The 26,639-nt window shown below is 33.5% G+C and overlaps 1 pseudogene; it reads left to right on the top strand.

Moving 5' to 3' along the window:
• LOC100624996 lies at positions 884-26,639 on the top strand (annotated as a pseudogene).

Genomic DNA, 26,639 nt, shown 5'->3' with positions numbered 1-26,639 from the left:
TGACAATATTATCACATAAGTAGGTTACTTACAGAAAAAGTGAAACAGTTGCTTCAGTGAAAAAGTTGTATAACATAAGCAGGTTTTTTCATAGAGACTTTACATCTTTTGTATTAGTTTCCTATTTCTCCTGTAACAAATTAGCACAAATGTAGGGGCTTAAAAAAACATACTTTTTTTTTTCCTTTTAGGGCTGCACCTGCAGCATATGGAGGTTCACAGCCTAGGGGTCAAATTGCAGCTATAGCTGCTGGCCCATGCCACAGCCACAGAAATGCAGAATCCGAGCCGTGTCTGCAAACTACACCACAGCTCATGGCAACTCCAAGCTCATGCAATGCCAGATCCTTAACCCACTGAACAAGGCCAGGGATCAAACCGACATCCTCATGGATGCTAGTCAGATTCGTTAACCGTTGATCCATGATGGGAACTCCAAAAATGTACATTTATCATTTCACATTTCTGGAGTTCAAATGGTGTCAGCAGGCTTGCATTCCTTTCTGGATAGCAATGGCCAGTTCATTCTCTCTCACATCCCACACTCTGACAATTACTCTTTGGGCTTCATCTTCCACATTTAAAGAATCCTTATGATTACACTGGACCTACCTCAATAAACTAGGATAATCTATATTTCAAGCTCATCCAGTTAGCAACCATCTGAAACCTAATTAATTCCTAATTCCTTCTTGCCATGTAACCTAACATATGCACAGGTTCTTGTGCTTTAAAGTGTTGACATCTTTCAGGGTGTGCGGTTGGGGCCTTTATTATTTCTATTCTTCACAGATTCTTAGCTGGGCCTAATCCTACATGAACACTTCCTGTTTATAAAGGGGCTGGAGAAAGTATAACAGCTTCATTTTTCCTCAGGGAACAGATGGTTTCTAAGCAAACGGCACTGGAAGTTGACATGGGAGGTATTCTTATGTTGTACAAATTAGGAATCATTTTCCTCTTCCTAGGAAATGGATTTGTTGCGTTATCTCCATTGATACAGGTAAAGAATGACTATCTCCAATCTAGATGGTCTGGTGGGATAGTTAGTGGTGGTGGCTATTGCATGTAGTGGGCATTTACTCTTCACTTTCCAAAATGTTAGTCTTCATCTTTAATTTTGTTCTGCTTTGAGATGTGACTGAAAGTTCTTAAGATCTTGGGTTCTGATAGTGTAAATATTCATAAATCCTGATTTCCTCAGCATTTAATTTTTACCCCTTCTCCTTTCTCCTTTCTTCTTCTTAAAGATTCCATGGCTGTCCTATAACAGATACATTTCTCATATTTTTCCCATTCTCTATTTCTATTTGGGGGATAGTTGCTTAACATAGTGAAAACAAACATAAATGCACAAAGCCTCAAACAACAATAGCAACAAAAAATGCCAGGGGTTGCCACAAGCGATGACAAATAAGATATAGCCTAGATAAAACATCTATTAAAGAATGCCATAAATATTTTTAAATTCTTTGTTTCCTAAATGAGAGAATTGATGCCATTTTAAAAGTCATGTCGAAGTTCACATGGTAAAATAGCAGCCAAATCAGACTTAGACTTCAGTGTTCTTAATTATATGTAACATTCATTTGACAAAATACCAAATTTGGTGAAGTATTAAAAAAAAAAAATGGGCATGGAGAGAAGTGTTGCAAAAGCCTTTACCGTTAGTGCTGCTTCACAACAGTCAATGAAATTCCAGCAACACTGTTTCAGATCTGATGAACACCATATAAATCTGTCTGCACTTGATAAATATTACCATTTTGAAATGATTCCTTTAATGATATTTTCACAGGCTCTTAATGGTTGTGGTTGAAAGAGCCTACTTCACCTCGCCTGAAGTGTCATAATTCATGCCTTAGCCACTGTTTATTCTTCTAGTTTGATGGCCTCTTGTTGACTTTAAGTATAGCCTGCCTGCTTTTTCAAACCTTTCATTTAATATATCACACGGCATGATATGATTACACAATACTGAAAGCCTGCGGTCATAAATGCCACTTCCATAATTATATAACCTGCTGTCCTTCATACATAGGAAAGCTCCAGAAACAGAAACAGTTGAGCATTTATAAGGAATGCAGCACACGTTCCTTTCCAGCATTATTTATGTGACATAAAAGTTAGAATTTATGAAACAAGTTGCAAAATAAAAAATGGAAGGTAAAAGTTTACTGAACATATAACTCTCATGAAAATGTTGATTTACTCCTAATAAGAAAGATAATGGATTAAAATAATTATATTCTGGTTTGACAGAATTAACTCCAAAGTGAATCAATACATATATGTTTGTTATTTGGTGTAGCAATTATGAATTATTTATATAAAACATGGTAATAATTTCCATCCCTTTTGACTGTAATACAGTTTTAGCAGATTTCATTGTCACAACTGTATAATAGCAAATACTTATTTTTGTGGAGAATATTAGCACCATTTCATCATCCTTACAAAATTACTCTTTTCATACTTAACGTTAGCATTTGCTCTCGTGAACATATTGTCAGTTATTTAGTGATATTAAACATAATGCTTATTGTGTTTTTAAAATATTTCACGTCTAAATTTCTCTCCCAGTGACTACTCCATAATTTACTAAAACATTTCCCACTGACTACAAATTTAGCTAATATCTAATTTTTATTCTTATAAAAAATTCTATATTGAATATCTGCATTATTAAAACTGGTCCTTTTATATAAATAATTTCTTATGATGAATTTTCAGAAGTAGTCTACTGAGTAAAAGAGCCTGATATTTTTAACACTTTTAGATTCAGGTTTAGATATTGATTTTCTATTAGTGTTTGAAATAAATTGTTATTTGTTATAAACCCTATGACCTGTTATTCACAATTGAAAATTAGGGTAACATTAAGTTTTCAAAAGAAGAAATGTTTGCAGTTTTTGTTTTACACTTTAAGATTGAAAACATATTTATGTATTCTAGGGTAACTGTAGGAATAGAACTTGGAGCTAAATATCATCTCATTCACATGTAATTAGAGTTGATTTATTTTTGAGTTCAAATATTAATGAGCAATACATATTTTATATCACAGAATTTCTATTGTCTAATACAATTAAAAGATTATTAAAAATAAACTGCAAAGAAGGCTTAGAATAAAATGACCTTTAGGAATTATAGAGACATTAAATATTAGACCAATTTTCCAGATATTAAAAGCAAATGCTTATTTTAGTAAATTTATGAAGTAAAGCATGTATTACCTGATCACTCCACTGCTAGAAAAATCATAAGGAATTAGTCATCTTTTACATGCTCTGGGAAAACCAGGATATATGTACATAGTGTCTTGCATAATTGTGGGATTAAAATATGGACGCATTTTTCATAAAGATTGCTGTTTTTTTATTTTTGTATTCTTTCTTATTCTTCTTTACAGTTTTAAGGCCTGATCACCACAGTGGGTTGAATAGATCCACATAAAATCTCCATGGGAATTGGTAATAATGTGTGACTACATTTGTCTCTAATTTTATTTAGCTAATTTCCCTAACACCTACTTCTTTCTACTGAATAAATTACAAGCCTCCTCTGGAGCCATTAGACAAAGCTTGGAACAAATGATGGATTTTTTATCTGCCATCAATAAGTTAGTCTATGCAGATTTTTTCTTTTTATTTAAATAGAGATCTGCTGAGCTAATTACCTATATATATTCATATATATGTCTAAATATAAAGGGGGATAGGTAATTCCAAGAGAATTTGAAGTGACTCCTTGTTATTTATTGACAATGCCAAGAAAAGTTTTCTAGCTTACTTGAAATATTCAAATTCTGCCAGAGGAAATAAATAGAATAAGTCTTAAGATTATGATGATTAAAATCTAAAGGTGCCCCTAGAATTCAACTAATTTCCTCTTTGCTTGTCCATTTCCTGTTTTTAGGCATTTATCACTATCAGGTTTTGTATTAATTCTATAAGAATGATTTTAGCACTAATTATTTAAGTTAAATCCAAATCATATCAATCTGAAAATATATCAGTTTTATTCAGTGCTGGGAAAGAGTGTTCTAAGTTTCTTTTTGAATGTTTTTATGCATATATTAGGTGGAGTTTCTATTCCACTAAAATTCCTAGGTCTTATAGATTACAACTTTTAGCCCCTACCTTATATCTTTTAGCTTTTCTCTATCCTCATATAATTCTTATAGTTGCTCCTACTCTCTTCTCTACCTCTGGAAAACTATTTTAAAGAATTTGAGCCTGAGAAGGATTTAAAGTCTATATTCTGGAAACTTTGGAGATAAAGGGAAAATCTCATGTATGATTGGCAATCTGGGATGGAAGGCAGAAGATGGATGTTCTCAATACTTACTACTGAAAAATTATATTCATTTTAAAAAAGTATCTTTTGCATTTTATTAGGAGCTTTTTATTATGCATGTGGTTTGTTGTATTCATGCATTCATGAAAGGTATTCATGGTATTTACTGCTCCTTGTGCTTTGCTTTGCCTGTCTTCTCATGTAGAAAGCCAAAGCTGTGCTAAATATATTTTATTAAAAATCCCAAAGAATATTTTTTAGGAAGAGTTTCAGACAACTTTTGTTTGCCTTATTATTTCCTATCAAAATAAAGTAACAATCAGAAAAATGAAAGAATAGTTATTTGAATGTGGGCCAAAATAGTTTACATGTATTTATTTTACTAGATATATAAACCAAAAAAAAATTTTTGATTGTAAATTGCTGTGAACATAGTCTTTTTTAAACTATATTTTGAGTAAGAATGAAGCTTTGACTTATTATTCTTTAATTTGTATGTTAATAGTACTTTTATTTTGGCCATTATGATTATCAATATTTTCTAATATTAACTAATGCAGTATTGGGTATATTGGAGCCCAAAAATTGAATTGATTGCCTAGTGGGTTTTTCATATAAGCTTATCTTATAAAAGTTCAAACAATGAATATGTATAGTGTTTGTAATTCTCACATATGTGCTAAGGCCTTGCAAATTCAAACACTTCTTTTTAGTAATGTTCAGAGTCTCTGCAAATGTTGATTTGCAATTACACATGGAGAAAACAAGTGTCCAAGTATTCTTTTTAATTATATCAGGTTTTTGTTTTGTCATAAATGGGAAAGATTTTATCATGAGACCAGATAAATCTGGGTTCAAATCTCAACCCTACCTGAAATCATTCTATAATTTAGACAAATCATATTACTGTTTTTAACCTTTTATTTCTCATTTATACAATATTAATAAAAATGCCTAGTTTATGGTTTGTTTAAAGGGTTAAGTAAAAGAATTCTCAATGATTATTTTTTCATTTTATTTTCTTTCCAAGTTTCAGTATAATGGTTATCATTTCCCATACAACAAACCATATTAAGTCGTTTAAGTCATTGAGTATTTTCTAGGTGAAGGTTTTCTAATCCAAAAGTTCTTCTACATAGACCTAGGGAGCATCTGGCTTTTATTCCCCATGAGTTTCATCCTGTTTTTTCACAAGGAGTCTATATTGCCTTGGTGAGTGAAAAAGTAACTGCACATAAAACACTCTTTGGCCAAGATTTGTCTTTTCTTAGAAGTGCTACCATCAATTGATCCATCATCATTAGCTCTATAATGACCAGCATTGATTACAGCATGAGGTTTAGTTCTACAAGGATTCAGGTGGTATCACACTTCCTCCTTAGTTAAAAGATTTGAATTTTCCCCTATCTTCCCAAGGGATTTTGTTCAAATGAAAATATACTATAACAGAACTGCAATTGATTTATAGAATTAAGCATTTGGAATAGCTCTGAGCACACGGCTAGAGACGTATTATTTGTGGAAAAAATAGAAAACTATGGTCATTAAAAAGGACTGCGAAGCCAAGGTGCCTTTGCCTTTTCATAATTAAAATGAGTGATTCGAAGAACCTTCACAAACAAGAAAAAAAAAATTTTCTAGATCCCTTCATAAGTAAATTCGAACGCTTTCATACACCTAATTGGAACTGTGGTTGAAATATAAAGAGCTGTTTCCTTTTGTGGACTGTTTTCTCTGTTAGTGAATCTGAACTAATTTATTGATCGAAATGAAAGCAAATAAATTCTGTATTTAAAAAATGGTGGTAGAGGTGCCTGCCAGTGAAGGGAACTGCTGGAAGCCAGCAACAGATTTGATTCACATGGAGAAGCAGGCTTCTTTACATTTGTAACCGAGTTTGAGGCCAGGTCCTGAAAGCCTATTTCAAATAAAGACTGTGTTATTAGATGACTCCTTGATAGAAATTCTACTTGAAGTTTTGAGTCACAATTGGACAGGTTTGTATTTTGACAGGTAACATATGATCCAACTAAACACATAGTCCTGACTCAGACAGACTAGAAATATACTTTTGTTTTTGTGCTATCTGTAACAAAATGAATTTGATAAGGGAATCTAAGGAGACTGCCTTGACAACATCATTTCGCTTTTTTAAAACAACCTCTTTTCATCTAATCTTTTGGAGATCTAGTGTCTCAAAAATGATTTTTTTGGTGGCCATTTTTTCATAGTGACCCTCAACTAACATTCAGAGAATTTTTCCCCCTACCATACATGATAGGAAAATAATACAGCTCTAAATTGTATTTAAGTCATGGATTAAGCTAATCTTGAACCTAAACTGAATTATCTAAATTGTGATCGAGTGAACTTTTCCATTTAAGAGATTTTAGAACCAGATTGAAGAGAGGAGATAGAAGAATTACTTGACGTGGATAAACAAGGCTTGAAAATTTCTTTGCTCTAAAATTTTTCTCCTGTACACTTTAAAGAGATAAAAGTGATTGATTTAGGACTTCCCGTGTGGCTCACAACATAACTACTCGGTGTTGTTTCTACAGTGGCTGTGGCTCAACCCCTGGCTGGGGAATTTCGATATGCTGCAGGTGTGACCACTTGTTTAAAAAGAAAGAGAGAAAAAAAGTGGTTGATTTATATACAATACAAATTTATTAAATAGATTCACTTTTTTTTCCATGTACTTATCAGAGATGAGCAGTCCTAATGAGACATTTGTTGTGACTGCCATGTGTGTAGTCATGTGTGTGGTGCTCTGACTGGGTGGAGGCAATGAGCATTTTTTACCAGGTGTGGCAGTCCTACCTAGTAGTAGAAGGCAGAGACTCATGGGGTTCAGGAATTCTGAGACTGACAATAGAGTACATCTCCCCTCTCCTGGGGCACTACCATTAGCAAAAAGGAAATGGAAGGGAGAACAGAGCATTGGAAGAGGAATAACCAGATCACCTTGTGAAAAAATGTGAAATTATGTTCCAATCTTCAACTTCAATGAAGCCTTTAAGTACAATTACACCATGAGTGAAGTTGTTGATACCACCATTTACCTGATTACTTTCACTAAGATTGTGTCTCAATATTTGGAGGGAGCAGAATGGTGTAGTATTATTAAAATGGCTGAAAATGTAGAGATAGATTTAAACACCATACATATACACACACTCATTCCCACACACATATGTGCTCATTTTCTGATGTGGATTCTTCATCATTCTTTAAAATAAATGTTCACCTTTCCTTTCCTCTCAAATTATTCCCCCTGGTATTACCAATCATCTTCTCTGAATGTGGTATGTTTATCTATCTGGAAACTCAGTTTAGGTGATTTATCTTTTGGCTGGTTTCTCCAACCATGATCATTTCCCCCATTTCCCTCCCTGGGAAATCGTGATTCTATTTTTTCCTGAACCATGGTTTTTGCCCCTCTGTGTTGAGTATCTTTAGTCTTGCTTTTATCAGTAACAAGTATTTGTAACTTTTTTTGATTTTTTTTTTTTTTTTTGCTTTTTAGGGCCACAGCCAGGCGGCATATGGATGTTGCCAGGCTAGGGGTCTAATCGGAGCTGTAACTGCCAGCCTACACCACAGCTATAGCAACATCAGATCCAAGCCACATCTGTGATCTACACCACAGCTCATGGCAATGCTGGATCCTTAACCCACTGAGCAAGGCCAGGGATCAAACCGGCAACCTCATGGTTCCTAGTTCGATTTGTTTCCACTGGGCCACAACGGGAACTCCTGGTCACTTTATGATAAATTTTTCCTTGTCCTCTAGGACTCAACAATGTATCAAAAATAATTTATACAAACTAGTCCAATACCACATTGACCTTATGACTGAACCCAAGGAAAATTTCTACTGGCACTGCTTCAAAGAGCAGATTCTGTTAATAGTGGCAAATATAAGAATTACCATAGTGATAATTACCCTCACACATCATATTATTTTGGATGTAATTGCCATTGCCATAAAATTAAAAAAAAACTACAAAGTAAGAAATCAATTTAACAATCAACCAAAAGTAGAGTTCTATCAACATAAATACAAGGTAACATACTTGGCAGCCAGTAAAAACATGACATCTGAATGAGAAAATGCTGGCAGGGTATACAATATATTATCAAAAAAAAAACCAAAAAACCTTAACATTCTTTGGTTTCTGATATATTGTTTCCACTACAAATGCCATTAAATTGTGCAGAAATAAAATATTTTGAAAATTAAGAAATTTTAAAAACTCAACAGTATTCACTTAGTTTCATGTGGAAATTAGCAATTTGGTATCCTATTTTTCAATATTTTGTCATCAGCTTTTATGTAATCCATGTTGAATTTAACAAATGTGTTGGAAAATAAACTCATAAAGATTACTACTATTAATTCCTTGCTCATAGTATATCTTTAACTTTTACTTCAAATAATTATGAAATTGTCTTTTTTAAATGGAACACTTCAGAAACTATTCTACTTGTCCCCATATAGTTTGAAATAAAATTTATTTTATTTTCCAATATAAATAATAATATTTAGGAGGAAGTACTCCCATTTTTATTATGGACACACTTTCTCATAATGACAAAAACATTTTGCAAAACCACTTTCATAGTATTAATTATTATATAGGTCAGATAAACTTTGTAACTAAGTTTTGGACATAAGACCTCCTTTCATTGAGTCACATATTGAGAATTTTTGGAAATTAAAACAAGTCATGGTGTCTTTGTGACATTAGGCAAGTCACTCAACTTAACTTCCTACGGCTTGGGTTTATTTCCCTAAAACCTTAAAGCAAAGCCAAATAATATATTTAATTGTAAACCCTCACTTTCACATGGAGATCCTGGGCCAGGGATTAGATTCAAGCCACAGTTGCAACCTCTGGCAGTATGCACACCTGTGGCAATGCAGGATCCTTTAACCCAGTATGCCTCGTTGGGAATTAAACCTGCATCCTGGCATTGCAGACATGCTGTAGATCCCATTGAGCCACAGCAGGAACTCCCTCACTATCTTTTCTTGAATTGCCCGTTGCTATCAAAAACTGAATCTATTTTTTGCTTATAACCTGTCCCATTTCTCTCTTATAGTGTCCTGTTTTAGAAATTCCTTTCCATCCACCTGTAAATATTGCTAATTATGTGATGTTATGATAGACTAACCAAACTAAGAGGTTCTTGGCTGTGTGTGTGTGTGTGTGTGTGTGTGTGTGTGTGTGTGTGTGTTAGAAAAGGAGAAAGAGAGAATTTTTACTTCCCCTCCAAAGTTGAGCTCACCTTGACATTAATTCTAAATAAGAAGTGTAAGATGGTTTTACTCTAATCCATGCTCTGCTTCCAAGAAAAGCTAAAGTGAATGTGAAGTGGATTCAGAATGATTTGGCACTAACAGCACGTTTGAAGAGAACCTGCTGAAAGCTGCTGCCAGATCCTATGCAAGCTGGGCATTTTGACTAGGGTTGTGCTGTTGCTTTTATTTCCAACCAGTTTAACATTTAACGACCACTGAAGCTTAGGGCTCACCATCACTGCTGGGACATCCTGAGAGGTTTGATCAGTATTAAGAATTATGTTCCCTTTTTTTCCATTGCATTCTCATTAGTTGTCGAGTCTCTTTCTTAACCTAAATTTTCATTTTACATAATAGTAGTCTTGTGCTTTCTGTTCTTCACTGTTGTTAAGTGATAAATACTAAATTCCTTAGGTATTGAATGATAATAATGTAAAAAATCAAGACATAATGTAAAATTGACTTTACATGTTTGAAAAGACTAGTCTTAGAACTCAAACTATTTTAAAAAATTAACATAGAAGAAAAAGTTTACTTTTTTAGAACAGAAATTAAAGCCATTATTACTTGAAGTGGGATGAAGAAAAATAGAGGACTTAGGGGAAGTAAATGTGGACACAAGTGAAGCTGGGTTCTGTTATAATTATTACCATGCAGATGAAGCAAGACATTCAGTTTTATGCATTTACACATATATATCTTTTTGCTAAAACAAAAACAGTTATCTCTAACCTTCTTCCCTTGTCTGTTGTTTTGAAATATCTCATATTAAGTTTTCTATTTTTTGTTTTTTTTTATCATTTTCCAGAAATTTCATGATTTGGCATATGAGGAATATTGCAATGTCCTTTCAAAGTGCAGATACATATGTATTTTCTGTTGGGTGTAAAGTGCTTTAATATTTGTATTTTTGAAGTTGTTTGTTCCAGGCCTACATTACCAGGCTTCATGAAGACACACAGATTATACTTTAAAGCCTAAGGAAAATAAATTATGGTTGGCCTTCTTCTTTGTGACAGGAAGCTTTCAAAATTTAGTGATCTAGATGTTAGTCCCATTTAATTAAGACTTTTCTACAAAAGTTAACTATGGTGCATACTATTCTATGCTTAGATACTAATTACTACTAATTAACAACTTCCTTCAAAATTGCTTTTTTATATTATTGGATAATCACAAGTATTTGATAAGTGATTTGGACATTGGATAATTTATTTCAGAAATTATAAATACAAATTTTTGGTTTTCTCTTGTAATTATTAAAACATTCGGGTATTTTATTATATATAAAGTGCATTTTCTTTAGTAAAGGGTACTGAAAGGAAACCTAAAATTAGATAGAAAACATTTAATTCCGTAACAGATTTTGTGGTGCTTTTTTTTCCCCTTTGATTCCTCTTTATTCACAAAAATACTTCAAATAATTTTGTGGTTTGAATGCTATGTTTTAAAATGGATAATTTATTAGTTATTACTTTTACTCTGAATAACATTGATTTATAGGTACTTTTTTTTTATTAAAGTCAATTAAATCATCTCAGAAACAACTCTGTACATGAAAATATTAGGGGCTTTCAGACAACTGTAATTGGGAGAATTTCTTGCAGCATATTGATGGTATCATTGAAAACACATTCACATGTGATACATCTCCAAAGCAACCATAGTAATTGGTTTTAAACACTATCAGAAGTCCTTTATTTTCTAGGTCATATTTCTGACTAAACTTTCAACTTCATAATCTTATTTCCTGACTCCTATAGACATACTTTTGCACTGAGTTCTCTTCTAATTAGTTGTAATTGCCATTGCAAAATTTTTCTTCAGTTCTGACCTCATCACTTCTCCTTTACCAGGTTCTCTTCTGATAAAAAGCAAACTATTCTAATAAGCACCAAGTACCCTGGGCAAGTTGAGTAAGCACAATTAGAGTAATTAATTCCAGCTGTAACAACTCTTTTTGCCTGATAGCTCTGAAAAGCTTGTGAGTTTTAAAACCTGTTCAGTCACAGGAGTTAGATTATGTACAGCATGACACATTACAGCAATGAATAAAAACGAAAATGAAAATGAATGCAATGTATGTTGCTTATCAGATTCAGAAGCAGAGGACAGGAGGGAGTATTAATGAAAAAGTAAAAAAAAAAAAAAAAAAAAAAAAACTATGTTGACCACAGCTGAAATAAATGATATATATACCAGATAACATGTGAATCTAAAACTTAGGAAGTCAGTGATATTTTTAATTGTAAGGTTGATAAGGATAAGATCTGGGAAAGGAGGTGTTATGTACTGACTGTACCCCCAAAATTCACAACATAGAAATCTTACCCCTCGATGTGTGGTATTAGGTAGGAGGTGGAGCATTGGGAGGTAATTAGGTTTAGATGAGGTAATGAGACTGATGGGATAAGATCCCTCCTAAGAGAAGGAAAGGACATGTGAAAACTTTTTTCTCTTCCATTTGAGGACACAGGGAGAAGGTAGAGGTCTGCAAGCTGGAAGAGGACCCTTATTGAGAAGTGAATTGGCTGGCACCTTAATCTTGGAATTTCAAGCCTCCAGAACTGTAAGAAATATACTTCTGTTGTTTTAAACCACTGTATAGGGTATTTTGCTAGTGGTAACTGAATCTAAGACAACAGTAGTCTTCTCTATCTTTCTAGGTGTGGTTCATCTGAAGATGCAGTTACAGTCTTAAGTGTGGTCTGTTGTGCTGTTATTTCTTTTGTTAAAAAGTTATGTTTTGAAAATATCATTGAGTATTTTTGAAATCCAGGCTGCTTCATTATCTTATCTGTAAGACAATGGCTTGTGAAACTTGAAAATCTGGGGAATTTTAACCTGTTGTGTTTAAATTTGGAAGACAATCTAAAAGAGATAATCACTAAGATAGTGATCAAATTATTTTACTAATGAAACCATATTTTAGTCAAATGCTGCCATTGGGCTGTGAGTGTATCTGTGAATTTTGTTGGGCCAAATACTTTACTAATTGTATTAGGCAAATGAAGAAAATCAAAGCTAAGTAAATATATAAATAATGCCTTCATTCCTAGTGAAGACCATAAGTCATACTGCTCTAAAGTAAAACTTTCATGGGAGCTGGAATATAGAAATATGATAGGAGAATTGAATCACCCAAGATACTCAAAACAGTTTTGTTGTGCAACATATGTGTTCTTAAAAAATCACTGCTCTATGCAAAATCACAGCATAAAATTTAAAAGGCTTATAGAAAATTGGGATTCGGGACAAAGCACTAAAAAATTTTGTCAATGATATCTAAAAATACAGGATCCTAGTAAAAATAATAGCTTAGTTTTACACACACAAAAAAGTGGTTAAGAAATACACAGTAAATATGGTTCTTTACCTTGGCAAAGATCTGAAGTGTGTGTGTTGAAGTAGGCACCAAAGGATTTCAGTTTGGGAGTTACTATGAAGTAGTGGAAAGAGGTTTAACTGAAATAAATGGGAATTGCAACATCCCATGTGGATGGATGTGACTCACAAGAAATGAGGTGGACTGAGGAAGCTGGAGATGTTTGATGCATACTTTTTATTCATTCTTATAGGGCTCAATTTATCCAGTCACAGTTTTCTGCATTCACTTAATGTTTCTCATGAAGGTGTCTTAAAATCAAACACAAAATTTGTGTTACATTTTCATTTTTTCCCTACTACATGATTCATCTTGTTGGGGAGATGGCTCGGATTATCAGTGTTGGAAAATGAGGCACATGAACATGGGGAGATCTTGACAAGGCTCTTTACTTCTGCAGAAGTGTGTGGGTACTCAAAAAGTGCACACAAAGAAGAAAAGACCCTCCATTTTTATTCCTATCGCAGGCGATGTACCTGTCCCCTTCCCATTGGTCAGGGGAGGGCACACATTCTTCTTGGTTTGCTAATTTGAAACAAATTGTTACTGGGAGAAGAGGAACAGTGGGCATGTTTGCAGGAAGGCAGTTCAGCTGAAATGGGAGCAAAATGGAGTAACCGAGATTTCCTTTCATAGAAAAGACGTTGTGTTACTTTCCACAATCTTGAGACAAATCAGCATTTTAAAAAATCAACATTATAGCAGAACTGACTATACATAGACACACACACCATTATGGCACTCTGTACCTCATTCATGTCTTGAGGTGCAAGCTCGTTTGACCAAAACAGCATCATCTAACTCATTATATATTAACCATTAATCCGTTTTGTTTTAAATTTAAATTTTATTATTTTTATATTTGTTTTGCTTTTCTTTTTTTTTTTTTTGCTATTTCTTGGGCCGCTCCCGCGGCATATGGAGGTTCCCAGGCTAGGGGTCGAATCTCGAATCGGAGCTGTAGCTGCCGGCCTACGCCAGAGCCACAGCAACACGGGATCCAAGCCGCGTCTGCAACCTACACCACAGCTCACGGCAAAGCCAGATCATTAACCCACTGAGCAAGGGCAGGAACCGAACCCGCAACCTCATGGTTCCTAGTCGGATTCGTTAACCACTGCGCCACCACGGGAACTCCTGTTTTGCTTTTCTAGTTAGTTACATAAGACCTTATGTGCATGGAGATTTTAGACCAAGTTTGTTTATTTTTATGTCAATAATCTCCTATTTCAACATAATTGAATACAAGTTTCAAGACAATTTTAAAATTTTCAAGTTTAGGATGTAATATATTAGAGTTTTTGTCATCTGTTCTCATTACTATTTTGCTATTGCTTTGTCTCAAATATCAAGACATCCTACCATGCACCTAACAAATATTTGTGCTGAAATAACCTGGTAGATTTAAACAATATTCATTCATTGAAAAATACATTACCCTCCATCTTCCATATCCCTCTCTTTTGGCTTTCAATACCCCATAAGTATTTAAAAGGAAAAATAAGGAAAAGAAAAATGTGAAGATGTTATACATATGGCTATATTCAATTTAAAATTTCTAGAAGTTAGAAATTGTGTTTTTATATTATTTTTGCAAATGTTAGGCTAAAATCAATCTATTCTCTCAAAGCATATCTAGGATTTCTGGAAGATATAATAACTACTTAAATCCAAAAAGGCACCAAGAAAGATATAGTATACATATCATATATTTGATCTTAAATAGTTAATGCAGGTATCAAATCCACAGGATTTTTTCCTAAGGATTATTACAGAGTCTTTTCCATTTTCAAAGAGAATTTGAGAATTAATAACTTTTGGACATTTGAGCAAGTACAAATGCCTTACCTTCATTTTTCAATATTTCAGTTAAGAAGTATTTCTTGGTTTTGAGTCATATATTAATATTGCTCTATTTTTTCACTCCATTATTCTCAGATGAGATGTGCATTTTGGATCAATATATATTAAGTATCATATATTAAACTGGCCAAGTTTTGTTGAGTTGAAGACAATTTTCTAAGGGAAAGTAATGTATCATCTCATATGTGAGTTTCTGCTAAGAGGTGGTTTAGGTGGTTGTGTTTAACCATCATTGCTGTAAGCCTGATTTAAATTGTTCTAACAAGTAAACCTCACACTTCAACGGAAACATAGAAGTTCTCTGGCATATAAAATTCTAATTTTTATTGCTCTTATTTTCCTGAAAACTAAAGATTGCAAAGCACTCTCCCTTCTTCTTCCTTCCCTCTCTTGCTCCCTCTCTCCTTCCCCTCCTCTTTATCATAGGATATAGAAAGATCTAAATATTTTTGTATATGCTCTAATAGAATGTCTCATATACTTTAGTAGAAACATAAACGTTAAATTATATATGTGTTTATATAAATATAAAACTAGTTTATCTATTTAGCCTCCTTAATTAAAAGAGCATAAACTTTACAGGATGTTTTAATTTAAGGAAGACCTTAAAGGAAAGATACTCATTAAACAAAAAACAAGTGCACTAAATGCTCCTAAGTAAAAATGGATATTAGAGTGAAAAGAATCATATTCTGGATATGAGAATGGTGGTTGGTGAAAGCTGAGATCTGAAACACAAATACATGTTTGTGAGCTTAAGCAGAAGTGAGGTAGAAATCAAGAAAATATATTTCTTACAGATTGAACAGTGTGTATGGATGGCCTTGAGGTAGGGAAGTGGTATAGATAGAAGAACTGAAAGAAATTCATGATAGCTGAGGTGAAGAGAGCTTTCACATGAGTGACATCAAATGAAGCTGAGAGAGGGAGGCAGTATCGAATTAGGCAGAGTTTTAAAGTACAAGGAAGAAATTTGGTCTTTATTTTGAAGACAGTGGAAAACAATCAAAAGGATTTTACTTGGTGGTTGACATGGACAAATATATATATAATAAAATATCACAGTATCAAAAATGGACGGGGAAATAAAGTGAGGAGGTGGGAATATCATTTAACAAGCCATAGCATCAGGAGAATGTGATTGACCTGATCATGGTATATCCATGTAGCATTCTGTGACATAAAAAACACTGTGACTAGACTCATGGAATGGCTGTAGATATGGAGAGCACTAGACATGAAAAAAGATAATTTGCTTTTAAGTCAAGAACTGGGACTTGCTACTGTGTTGTAGAAGCAAAGACACTCTCTATTAATGGTATATTGGAGCCCATATATCCATATATCCTTTGTTGAGATGCAAAGGAAAATCTCAACATCTGTGAGAATAGATGCAAAGGGAAATTCCAAAATATCTTGGAAAATATTTCCTGGAAAATTATTTGATTAAAACTTGAAAATCTTACTGGTATCCTTGGGGTTAATGAATACTAATGTAGCTATAGATACACTAAATGAAATGCTGACCAGCAGCTCCATTTTGAATTGAGGGTCAGTATCTGCTCTTTCCAAGAGACCAGTTTGCTGTGAAATAACTAAGGTGTAATTATCTCTCACTAGCACCACAGATTACTTGCCTATTGTATATTAAAACAACAACAGCAACAACAAAAAACTAGTAATCAGAAAAAGCTCTTCATTTTGTGGACATGGAAAGGAAACATGCAGTTTTGTTTTATCAAGACAAACTATATTGATTTTTAATTTTGTAAATAGATTGTGAACCAAAATCAAATCTAAATTAATGTATCCATAAGATTCAAGTCATTTCTGTTTAATCATCATGCCACACACTACCCTGAAGAATCACAGCATGTTTATGAGTTTGCTTCCCAGATATATTACTATTTTAAATATTTTCTTTAGTGGAAAACTCTTTGTTTTTAGTTTATTTTATAAACAAATTATTCTGAATATGAGTTTTACTGTTGGTCATCTGTTTGAACTTAAAATGCATAACTATAATTAAAGTTGGGCGAAAGTTTATATTGACACTTGTGGAAAAATCCTTAGTAAGGTTTTTATGGAGAGATGAGATGACTGTTTGGGGACTGAGCACAAGAATAATGATAGGTATGAAATACATGAGCATTGTACTGGGGACTAGGTAATACTGGATTCACAGATGTCAGAGCAAAGTGGAGAGAGGAGAATTACTGGGAAAAAACGCCAGGCAGCAAAATGGTAAATCTTATTACTCATCAAACCATGAAATGTTTTGTTCTAATGTGATTGTTATTTTGAGAGTCAGGATGCTTAATCTGAGAAATGGACAATGGTATACTGAAAATAAAGGAAGAGAGCACAGTATAGCAGAATAATTACAAGGAATTTTTAATTAAGTGGAATCATGAGGAAGTTTTCTGGTAAGATAGTCTGGGTTAAAACTAGTCCATCATTGCACAGAGTGGATTTAGTGTAAATAGGAACGGCATCGAATCTAACCTAAATAGTTGGGCCCCACGCATGATCCTTTTCCCTAAATAGCTGCATGAGTATATTGTTCCCAGGCCCATAAAGGTCATGGTTAAAATATCACTTTCTGTCAGCTTGTTATATTGAATTCTATTATTTTTTCCTAAAATGTTTCACTACCTGAGTGAAGAGAATTTGATTTTGAATCCATAGAACTCATGATGTAGCTCAGGAGACACTCATGAAACTGCCAAGTGCAGAGTTTATGGCTAGGAACATTGAGAATTTGCCCCAGTATTAAGATAATACATATGTATGTATATATATATTCCATTGTTATATAGATAGAGAAGATTTTTGTTTTGAAATAAAAATACATTTATATAATAATATGGAAAGAAGTAATAATATGGAAAGAAGACATGTTTTATAATTATGTTATGTAAATAAAGTATTCATTTTCTCTAAATGCAGTGCATATGAGTTAAAACATTTGTTTCTCAGAAACCAAATTAAGCACACTTCCTCTGAGTCATGAATAGAGACCATTTTCCATCCATCTGCATAAGAGTAGAAAAGTTCCATCTATGAGGAGAATGTATAACATACAGCAATTTTTTTAGGTTTAGAGGGAATATCTACATCTCTTTGCTGTGTGGATTTATTTACACATAATCAAAATAGCAAAAGACTGCAGAGGATATTGATATTATGCATTCTAAACTTCTCTTCTGGAACTGATGCTAATGGATTCCTGAGTTGCTGTAGAGTTTTATTATGTCTTTGAAGGTTTCAAATTATTGAAAAATATCTCCATAGTAAGCCAAATGAGGCCTGCCTATAATATTTCCTTTTTGTTTTCAGTTTTTAAAGCCATGCATAGGAAAATCGAATATCTCTTTCAAAGTGGCACTTCACAAAATTGAAGATGGCTATTGCGTATCCTCTAAATTTCACTTCTATAAGCAAAATTTTATTTTATTCAGATATTCCTGTTATTATATATTATTATTTTGCATCAATATTTTTATCATTATCCTGATACATTTCCATTGTGTCTGTATCCTTATTAAAGTGCAAAATTCATAATTGAGTAAAGTACACTAAATGTGTTTTAAGTAGTTCAGAAATTATTGTAACTCATTTGAGATACCCATTTTTTTAACAACTATTTATTGAGCACATATATGTGAGAAGCAGTTTACAGTTTTCAGGCTAGTCAGTGATCCTGCCATCATAGAGCCTACTTCAGCAGTAAAACGTTTTGGGGGTACTCTGCTCACCATAAGTCTTCCCATGGTGTTTCAAAAGTACCTCATGAAGGCCAATTTTGCATCTTCCTTTCCAACATCATTTTTAGACATGTTCTCTTAGTGGCTTGAAATTTGCCATGAAAGAAGTATTTGCACGGTAGGAATCAGTAACACTACAAATAAGTATTTTAGTTTTTTGTTTGCTTGTTTGTTTTGCTTGTTTTTGTTTTGTTTTGGAGAGTTGGTTGTTAAAACAGCATACTACTTTTCTTTTATTTGGAATGCCTCTCTCCCACATTTGTGAGATCCTGGTAGTTTTTTTTGAAGTTGGAGATGCTTCATTGCCTTATTCTTCAATCATAATCACCCGTGAATGGGCTGACAAGTCTTTGTATGGAGGATATTTGCCGCTCCCATTTTTTATTGCTGCTTTCAACTTATGTAATATTAATTTCAGTTTCCATTTACAGTTTAAAGATAAGAACGGAAATTATACAAAGATCTTCAAGAGAACTCTCTTGCCTGCTTGTGGATGGTATTGCCATAATACACATACATATTATGTGGACATCTGTGTTTTCCAGAATTCAGGAAAAACTCACCATTCTGAGAGGACTCAAAAATATTCTAAAGACTTTAATTGAGATTATATAAAATTTTATAATCCTATATGGGAACCTACATGGGAACAAATCAACCTATTTATGCAATTAATAGAGATCTTTATAATTAGAAAGCATCATGAAAGAGGAAAATTAACCCACGGGAGGTCCTCGTAGTAAAACTGGGTCTCAATCAGTATATAGACCGCTTGCCAGATGCTCCATGGAGAGTGTACTGTGCAGAGTATCTGCAGAATTTACTGGACTAATATCTGTGACACCTAATTATATCTGTAAACAAAATAAGAGAGGAAAATAGCTGACTAAAAGGAAAGCATCTTTCATAAACCCTTATATACAGAAAATGTCTCTGAAATTGTTCTGGAGCTGGTGTTGGATGTTTAGTTCTGTTTTACTTGCTAAAATTTAAGGAAAATTATGATTCACCTGTATTGTTTGGCAAGACCAAACCATTAACTGAATTTATCATGGTAGTTAATCAATAGTTGCAAAAATTTCCAGGAAAAGAAAAGAAAACTCACTAAATATAAATTCATGGTTTTATAAATCAAAGGCTTTGAAATTTCAGCAATGAACAAAGAATTCATACAGGTATACAAAAATATAGGATAAAAAAATGTGCAGGATTTTTTTTTTTTTTTTTTTTTTAAGTCTTAAGGAAATAACTGTGGATCCTCTGGGAAGAAAGATCTGTGTTTTTTTTTTTTTTGTTTTTGTTTTTTAAAGTTCAATCTCCCTGTATTCAAAAAGCCTTTCCAGGTCTGTAATCTAGATTGGAATAATGCCCAAAATGCACAACAAATGCCTTCTCCTTTAGGACAGTTTGGGGGAAATTTATTAACATTTATGCTTCATTATTGTCATTATTACCACTAGACCAGATTGGTACTTATGTATTTAGCATACTTAATGTTATTTAAGGCTAATAGCTCTTTATCACAGAGCTGGAGACTTTGGTTCACCAAAATTTTCCAAGTTTTACCACATCTTGTAGTATTCCTATGGTTTCTTTATTTCTTCTTTTTTTTGTTTTTGGAGGATAGGTGATTCTATTGTAGATAGATATGCATGTACTACATGATGTACTCACTACTTCTCCTTTATTTATTATCAGAATGAAACTTCTCTTTTTTAAGTTATATATGTAATCCATTTTACCCCAGATAAAGACTATTTAGACTTTTCTCCTTAGTAGGAATGCTGGATGATTCTGGTTTAATTGCTGTACTTCTCAGAATCTATTCTCCAAATAACCATATTACAAGAGATCTTTTCTGTTGTTTAGTTTTTTCTAAGCACCTAATAAGTTCATTTTTATTCAGTATACATTTATCAACATGATGCTAACTTCTACTAATACACTTCTCAAATTTCCCTAATAGCTTTTCTATGTAGAATCATGAAAAAGCATACATCTCATTAAAAGAAACATGGATTTGTACCACATATGCATATAGTAATTGTGATAATTGCTTTCTTTTCCCATTGAAACTAACTCTCTTAACATGTTTTTATGAAATTGGATGCCAACTAGGCAGTAGCATTAAATACTACCTTATTTTGTAAGTTGATCAGTCAGTCAATCAGTCTTTGTGGTCTATTCTTATGTTTGTTTTTTTGTTTTTTTCCCATGTTAAGTTCTCCAGTAGCTTGAACTAGAATTCCCCAAGGCTACACTGAAAGTTTCTCTTTGTTTTCTCAAATTCTCAGAACTTCGTATGAATCTGTTTCCTGGATATTTCATCTTTTATTCAGTATTACCAGTGACCTTATAATAGCCTTCTCCTTAATATTTGAATTAAAAGAGAGTTCATAATTTTATTTCATTTTTCATACACAGGGACTACAAACCTTTAAAGAGTTACATCAATTATGCTTATCCTGAATGCTTTACTTTGGACAAAATTGCCTTTTGGGAGAACAATGCCTGTTTTCTTCCTGAATAAAGGTTGTCTTCAAAATCATGAGGCCAACTGCAATTTCATAATGCTTACCTTCCTAGGTATGATTGACTGTTGTCAACAATTGATAATGAGAAAGGCATCAAGGACTAGTCCCCTATTACATTTAGTTCAGGCTTACATTTGAGTCCTTAGTCACAACAGCTATACATACATTTTCAACCTCATATAAACCATTCTCAAGCATTGAGATTTAGAATCCTTTATTAAAATGCATTTTCATCTGTTCTTTTGAGAAAGGCGTTGCCTTAGGAATATTCATAAAAATTAATTAGAACAATCAATATTGAGGTAACCTGTAAAACCCACTTTAAAGCAGCAGGCAAAGGGTTTGCCCAACTTATATCCCATGCCAGTTCCTGTGATGGTAGAGGCTTCTTCCTCTTTGTTCTCAGAATCCTCTCTCTAGGGCTATTTCCATTTATCACAACACATCTCCTAAAGTCCAGAGCACAACTGATCTTTAAGGCAGAGGTATCAACATACAGAGTGAACACTGCTTCTTTCTGTTGGCCATAGTACACAAACTCATCTCATTAAATTCTGACTGACAGCTTTCAAAATACACAGACAGAAAACACCCCCTGACTGTTTTTCAGTTATTGCTTCTTTGACAAAATCTTATGGTTACTCAGTGGACATCCAACACATAATTCTGATCTTACTATTTTTTTTTTTCTCTCTAATAGACTGGTTTTGACAGCAAAATTTTTTTTTAAAAGAAAGCTGTTCTCACAGGCTATTGTTGTTTTACTGATATGAAAAGGGAGAAATATTCCCTTTGCCTTCTAGCTGAACTCACTGCCCTCCTTAAAGCTTTATATTCTTGCCTTTTCTAAAACCTGTCGACATTTATACTCATACTTGCTCTATATTTGCTATGGTTCATGGATAAAGAGAACTGGAAGTGATGAATTTCTTATCTAAAAAGGTGAGCGCACTCAAATGGCCCTTAGGTTCAAGTTCTTTAGGATGTCTTACAAGTACCTTATACCACAAAAATACTATGGTGGATGCTACATGTGGAAATGATCTGGTTGATAAAAGTAGAGGTCGTTTTTCATTTGCAACAACATTCATGGACTTTATTGGCATCATTTTTCTTTGTAGAAGTTTTTATTCTTTTAAAATTTAGTTTACTTTATAAACTCAATTTTACCAACCTTTTGCTTTATTCTTAACAAGACAACAAACTCTTTCAAGTAGAATTTGTACCATCTAAGATTTATTTTGTGTGTGTCTGTTTGTTTTTCCATTATATTATATATGCATCATTTGAAATACATCTGGGCTTTATTTATGAAAGATGTAAGGTTGAAACCAGCTTCTATTTTTCCAGATTGCTAAAGACGTTTGAGCTAAACACTTGTGTTGAATAATTTAATTTATTCCTTTCCTTTGATGTTTACCTAAATTAATCATGTTTTAAATTCACATAGATATATGGGTCTATTTCTGCAATTTCTCTTCTGTTCATTATAGCTTTTCTTCATTTTATTAATCAATACCAAAGTGATTCAGTTAATGGATTTTCCTACCAGTATTGATATGTGAAAGGCTAGAATTTTAAATTCCTTTATTGTAAAGTTTTTTTCACCTCTTTTCCCATACTTAACTCTCCAGAAGCTTGACAATCACCCCAATAAGTTAAAAACTAAAGCTTTAGTCATTCTGTGGATAAATTCTATTTATTTATGTGTTAGTTTAGAAAGTATTGATATTTTGAAATATATTCTCCCCACCTAGAACAAGTTCTATGCAAAAGATATTTTCTTTATATGCCTAAGAAAACTCATACCTCTTTTTCCCCTAGATTTCCAACCCATTTCATATAAGGTTTATATTTAGGTATATTTATCATTTATTTATATTTTAAATGTAATCCATTTCTTTAATATATTTCTAACTTGAAACGGTTTATACATAGACCAGTTATTGATTAAATAGATTATTTTTTTGAACAGGCATATTGTTGTTTTCCCATCATTTATTCAACTGATTTTGATGGCTTTTTTTGTTGTTGTTGTTCTTTTCTAGGGCCACACCTGTGGCATATGGCGGTTCCCAGGCTAGGGGTCTAATCGGAGCTGTAGCCACAGGCCTACACCAGAGCCACAGCAATATGGGATCCGAGCTGTGTCTTCGATCTACTCCACAGCTCATGGCAACAATGGATTTTCAACACACTGAGCGAGGCCAGGGATTGAACCTGCAACCTCATGGTTCCTAGTTATATTTGTTAACCACTGTACCACAACGGGAACTCCTTTTTTTAAATTATTATTATTATTTTTTTGTCTTTTTGCCTTTTCTAGGGCCGCTCCTGTGGCATATGGAGGTTCCCAGGCTAGGGGTCTAATTGGAGCTGTAGCCACAGGCCTACACCACAGCCACAGCAACGCAGGATCCCAGCCACGTCTGTGACCTACACCACAGCTCACGGCAACACTGGATTTTTAACCCACTGAGCAAGGTCAGGGATTGAACTCACAACCTCATGGTTCCTAGTTGGATTCATTAACCACTGAGCCATGAAGGGAACTCCTTGATGGCTTTTCTCTTTTTTCATTATAATTGATTTACAATGTTCTGTGAATTTCTGCTGTACAAAAAATGACCAAGTCATATTTTTATTTTTCTCATAATATTCTCCATCATGTTCCATCATGTTCCATCACAAGTAACTAGATATAATTCCCTATGCTATACAGCAGGATCTCATCACTTATCCACTCCAAATACGCTAGTTTGCATCTACTAACCCCAAATTCCCAGTGCCTCCCACTTCCTCCCCCACCCTCTTGCAACATCAAGTCTGTTCTCCACATCCATGAGTTTGTTTCTTTTCTGTAGATAGGTTCATTTGTGCCATATATTAGAGTCTAGATATAAATGATATCATAAGATGGCATTTTAAGTGTAAAATCATATTGTATGGAGAGAGTGAAGATTTAGACTCTTCTAATTTTTAAATTGCATACTTTTTCCTCTTCTAATTATATTGCCAATATTTTCATATCAATAATAAATAATACAATTTTTAGTCATCTTTTTTTCTAACCTTAATGACAAGTTATCTAGTATATGTCACTATTAGAAATGTGAAATCTTTTATTTAAGCATTTACACTTGATTTGGGAATTTTTTTTTCTTTTTGAGAGAGTTATACATTATTCACATTTTAAACTTTTCCTTTTTTAACTAAGCAAAATGTTAAACTTTTCAAAAAATAATTTTGCAGCTTAAATTGTATATTTTTTCTCAATTTTATTAACATGGCCAATATTTCATTTTTGCTTTTTTTGCTAATTTTTATGTGTGGGTATTGCCAATTGAAATAAATTTTAAACTTTTTTCTATGATTTGGAAAGTTTTGAATAACATCTAATTTATCTCACATTTGAATATTACAAAATACTCATAACTGAAAGCCTCTGAGCCTGGTATTTTGTGTGTAAGTTAAGTCAGGGGACAAATCATAGAAGCACTTTATTAATTTCACGAATCTTCCATGCTTACATGTTTATTTTAATTTTTTGCCTATGCAATAATACTTCTGACATTTATGCTTAGAAAATAATAAGTTACTGATCAATTTCAAATATGTTTTTATGACGTTTGGAAAGTAACAATCCTATAGACTTCCTTGGTGTTCACATTAACATTTTGTTTAACAGAGAATTTACTATATTTTCATTTTTACAGTGATTTGGGTTTATTTTTGCTTTTTCTCTTCATCATCTTGACTGTGAATTTATTCTACAATGTTGTACTAGTATTCTATGTGGCTGTAACAGATTGCACAAATTTAGTGGGCTTGAACAACCAAAAATATAGTCATACAATTCTGTAGGTCAAATTTCTGACAAAGATCTATTGGACTAAAATAAACAGTACTCATTTCAGGAGCCCAAGAAGAGAACCTATTTGCTATGTTTCCAATTTCTAGAGACCTCACACATCTTGAGTTTCTACATTCTCATATCCAGAATCTCTCTGATGCTTGATTCACTGGCACATCTGTTTCTGACCACGGTTAGAAATGTTTCTCAATTTTAAGAAATCATGTAATTAATCACATGTGTGAAGACTCTTTTGTCACATATCACAATATTTTTGGGTTTTAGGAATTAGAACAGATACCTTTGGGGACCATTATTCTTCCTACCACAACTATTTCAGATATTTCCTTCTCCCTGTTTAATTTATAATGTTTTCTTCTTTATTTCTAAGTTGTTTTTAGTATCAATAAGATTCTATTTCCTTATAAATAAATCTAGTCTCAATTCATTGAATTTAAGATATGAAAAGTGATTAAAATATTCATTAATTTATCAATTTTTGAGCACCTATCTCTAATTTAGTCTGGATATTAGAATTATACCATTGAACAAAATAGGAAAATTCTGCTCTCTTGGATCTTACATTTCACTGAGTGTATAAACAATAAGCAAGTAATACACAGTATATCAGAAGATAAATGTTATCAATAACAACAAAAAGGGGAGGGAATAACAGGGTGGAGGGCAAAGTCTGCTATTTTATGGAGATGACTAGTTAGGTGACATTTGGTTAAAATGTAAAGAAATTGAAGTAGTGAAACATGAAGATGTGGAGAAGAGTATTCCAAGCAGAGGAAACTTCAAATACTAAGACCCAACAGTTGAAACATGCTTGACAAGTTAAAAAAAGCATAAAGGAGCTGTCACATCCCATGCCACATCCCATGGGGTTGTAGGCATGCTGTGGCCCCTGTGTAAGCCCCGATGCCACCTCCTATGAGTCCCCAGTGCTAGACACAAAGTGGTCCTTCTTGTGCCTGGGAGTCATTGAGTGGCCATGTCACCAGTCATCTTTTGGTCTCCTACATGAGCTTGAGTGTTTCTGCTACTGTTATTCCCACATGGATATCAAAGTGCCTGACTTCTCTGACTATTGTCTTGCTGGAGTGTTAGTACAGAGTCTTCAAAAGAGAGTACTGAGACTAGAAAATGTTTCTCCTATTTGATGACTACAACAACTACTGTGGGTGTTGCATATGCTGCCAAGAATGTCATCTCTTAGTTTGTTTCCAGTATGAGTTCTTCTGCTGATATGTTGGCCAAGTCAAAAATTGAAATCAAGTTATTCGATATTCCACAGGGCGAAAATATAACTTTCAAAGGAAGAAGCAAATCCCTGTTTGTGGCCCTTGGAACCAGGAAGGAAATTGACCCAGAAGCTGCAGTTAAAGTGTCCCAGTGCCCACAACACGTTTTAAAACAAGAAACCTGAATAGGTTAGCTTGATAAGTGTTTGCACTTACCTTGGTTGTGTACCCATTGCAAGTGCAGGAGATTTTGGTGGTTATTGCTGTCCCAACATGGGTCACACTATAATGCGTATGGCAAGATCAGGAACGGGCCTGCACCTCTGAACCTTGGAGTGTTTTCATATGAGTTCACCAGTGATTATATAATAATTGTTGATTAG

The sequence above is a fragment of the Sus scrofa genome, chromosome 13, assembly GCF_000003025.6.
Source record: "Sus scrofa isolate TJ Tabasco breed Duroc chromosome 13, Sscrofa11.1, whole genome shotgun sequence".
NCBI lineage: Eukaryota > Metazoa > Chordata > Mammalia > Artiodactyla > Suidae > Sus > Sus scrofa.
The sequence above is the reverse complement of the archived record's forward strand: the minus strand, read 5'-3'. Positions and strand labels throughout refer to the sequence as shown.